The sequence below is a fragment of the Hipposideros armiger genome, unplaced genomic scaffold, assembly GCF_001890085.2.
Source record: "Hipposideros armiger isolate ML-2016 unplaced genomic scaffold, ASM189008v1 scaffold_52, whole genome shotgun sequence".
Lineage (NCBI taxonomy): Eukaryota > Metazoa > Chordata > Mammalia > Chiroptera > Hipposideridae > Hipposideros > Hipposideros armiger.
This window is the reverse complement of record NW_017731402.1, coordinates 1,329,907-1,333,190: the sequence shown is the minus strand read 5'-3', so window position 1 is coordinate 1,333,190 and position 3,284 is coordinate 1,329,907. Positions and strand designations below refer to the sequence as shown.

Below are 3,284 nucleotides of genomic sequence, written 5' to 3'. Positions count from 1 at the left end.
TGGTCCCTGATTGGTCCATTTTTTATGCAAATGAGGAACCCAAATACAGTCTGATTGATCCAAATAGCACTCTCCTGATTGGTCAGAATAGCACATTCTGATTGCTCATTAGGAGCTGCTTTGATTGGTTCATATACGAATGAATGAAGAAGGTTATAAGGGTGGGACTCAGGAGGTAGGAGCACAGTGCAGGCAGTTGGCAGCCCAGTCTGTTGCGTTCCCTGAAATTTTGAGTGCGTGAGAGGCCTCTGTCCGCAAAGTCCGCTAGACTCTGGCTCTGATTTTGGGCCCAGTTAACCACAAGGACTCCTTCTTGGCGGGTATATTCTTTCTCAAGGTCTAACAGTTGTTTCTGATTTTCTATATGTAAAATAACAGTAGTAGTAAGTAATGCATACTCCACAGAGTCATTCTCAGGATTAAATCAGTCAATATTTGTGAACTTCTTAGAACAACGTTTGGCGCATGGTAAACCCACTAGGTACCGTGCTACCTCTCCGTATCATCAGTTGCCTTTGTCTGGTGGGAAAGCTATTCTTCTGGAATGGAGAAATCTCCATTTAAAAACCCCGTGGGCTAGATTAGAACGATCAGTTTGTGTCTCGAGGCACTGCAGATGGAACGAAAAGGTTTTAGTGGTGGCTCCATCTTGATTCCTTTCATTTTTATGAAATCCTTCAAGTGGCCCATCATTTGCAGTCACAGACTACTACACAACAGGCTCCAGAAGGTAATCGCTTGGGCAGAACGGGACGCTGATTCAGTAGTGGCTCATGGTGTCAAGATTTGACTCTACAAAGCAATAAGTGAAGGTCTGTTCCAAGCGGAGGCTTCCCAGCCCTGCAAAGCTCTCCCTCTTCCAGGGGCCTAGAAGATGGTGGAGTAGGAGAGGACCCACACCCCCCTTAAGCTCGAGAGCTACCCCTGGGCGCAGGGCACTTCTTCCACACACCCCCAGCCTCCCTCAGAGGCCGGACTCCACGCGGCGGGACCACACAGGCGTGGGCTTTCCGTGGGTGAGGCCGGCGCGGCCTCTCCCGAGCCTCCCTCGGGGTGAGCCAGGGGCTCTGACTCCCTTGGGGAAGTCTGTGGAGTTTAATTCCATAATTTATTTAGAAACTACTTTTGAGTAAAAGAACAGGGAAGGCCAAGGAACGGGAGCAAGCAGCAGCACGCAGGAACACGGGGTCGGAGAGCGGCCCCAGCCCCAGGAGACTTGCAATTCGGCCCCACGGGCGACAGCCCCCGGAGCACGGCCACCCGCCGCCGCTCCCGGAGGAGGCGTGGCCCTCGCGCGCCGCCATCTTGGGCGCCTCTCTAGGCGCTCTGTTTACCACTCGATGGTCGCCCGCTCCCGCCCCGCCCCTCCCTAGTCATTGTCTGGAGGAGCAGCGGCGGCCGCAGCGCCTTCTCTTTATAAGCCCGCAGTGCCCGGATGTGAATGGATTACAATGTATCTTTCAGGGAAACCTATTATTATCAATGTGACTCCACGGGGGAGTCAATGGTGATGATGATGAGGAGGAGGATGATGATGAGACACCTCTAAACTTGGAACAAGTTTAAGACTTTATAAGAGGAGAAGGAAAAAAACCACCACCAAGATTTGTTTGAGGAAAAATTATAACTATCCTGTATTGATTTTTTTTTATAAACAATAAGAAAAAGTTGTTGGATTTTTTTTTAATGATTTCTTTTTTGGGGGAGGGAATTTTGTTGCAGTTTTATGGTGGAAAATGCAAAAACCAGAGCCAGGTGCATAATCTTGTATTCTGTGGATATCCCTGGAGCAGAACTGAGTACCAGTTAAATTACTTTTTTGGGGGATACACATGTGAGATACTAAGTACTTGCAGAAGATTTTTGTCTCTCTTTCTAAAGTCAATTTCCTTGGAATATTGTGAGCATATTTGTGGCCATTTAAGGTAACGTTACAATTTGCTGTCAGAGTAAACTGTTTGTAGTTGAATTTAATTTTTTAAATGTCGATCCCAATGTTTTATTAAAACAAAAGGAACAACCTATTAAATAATTGCCAATGGGAAAAAGTGTGTGCATGCATTTTGTGTATGTACTCGCACATCTAGCAATAACAGGGTTTGTAGAGTGTGTATTTTAACACAGTTAAAATCGCGTATGTTGCATATACTGGGTATAGCACGCTTGTTATTATTTAACGATAGAATTATGAAGCTTAATTTTTATTCTAAAAAGTGATGTAGAAAAGTATGTTTTAAGAGTATGCAGGGCCTGTAATGGTAAATGTTGAATTAAAAACTTAAAAGTGCTGGCGGACGGGGACTTATCGTGCTTAGGAACTCAAGTGTAAAAACAAAACAACATCCACCCTCAAAAATTGCTTTTTTTTTTTTTTTTGGCGAAGTTTGCAGCTATACTATTCTGTGACTTAAAAGGGACGGGAAAGAAAGTATGCAATTTAGGTTTCGCCCCCAACGCAAAACTACCGAAATGAAAATCTCCCCAGCAAAATGTGGCTTGGTTTATATATGGAAAAGAAAAATATTGTTCCTCTTGGCAAAGTCTTTTTGCATCACGTGTATTTGCAGCCTAGGATAAACTTGCTTTGCCGTGTGTAGATGTGTGAGTGAGAGGGAACCAGAGTCAGAGAAAGAAAGAAGTGAGGGGATGTAAACTCGAATAAATTTCAAAGTGCCTCCGATGGTTGAAACGGGCAAAAACTGAACTGTTCAGGCTTCAGATTGTAACTGACGATCTGAGGGAAAATGAGGTGCTCGATGAATTTTCGTTCGCATTTTTTTGCGAGGCAGGGGAGGTATTCAGATTTCTTTTTTTTCGGGGGGTGTGTGGGGGGGTGCATCCCAGCCAGCCCGACCGAGTGAGCCGCATCTCCCTGCCGGAGCCCCCCCACCCATTTCTTTGCTGAACTTGCAATTCCGTGCGCCTCGGCGTGTTTCCCCCTCCCCCCTTCCCTCGTCCCCTCCCCTCCCCGGAGAAGAGAGTTGGTGTTAAGAGTCAGGGATCTTGGCTGTGTGTCTGCGGATCTGTAGTGGCGGCGGCGGCGGCGGCGGCGGCGGCGGCGGGGAAGGAGCAGGAACGGGCGCGGGCGCAGGAGGAGGAGGAGGTGGTGGTGGTGGAGGCAGTGGTTAGACATGAACGCTGCCTCGGCGCCGGCGGTGCACGGAGAGCCCCTTTTCGCGCGCGGGCGGTAGGTACCGGCGCCAGCGGGGCTCCGCGGGGCTGATGCGCCCGGCGGCGCGGGGCTCGGGCTCGGTGGCCCCGCACGCGGCTCCGCGCCTCCCCCG

The 3,284-nt window shown here is 48.8% G+C and overlaps 1 protein-coding gene across 7 annotated transcripts in view; it reads left to right on the top strand.

Moving 5' to 3' along the window:
• The first annotated feature begins 1,412 nt into the window (after positions 1-1,412).
• Positions 1,413-3,284, top strand: part of TCF4 (transcription factor 4) — a 350,789-nt gene continuing 348,917 nt past the window's right edge. For 2 of the 7 annotated variants that reach the window (XM_019640685.1, XM_019640667.1), the window contains exon 1: positions 1,414-1,925. The gene's annotated coding sequence lies outside the window, so the exon portion shown is untranslated. Of the gene's footprint in view, positions 1,926-2,589; positions 3,188-3,284 lie in introns of those variants that run through there. The other 5 variants (XM_019640672.1, XM_019640670.1, XM_019640669.1 and 2 more) reach the window with 5 other exon arrangements.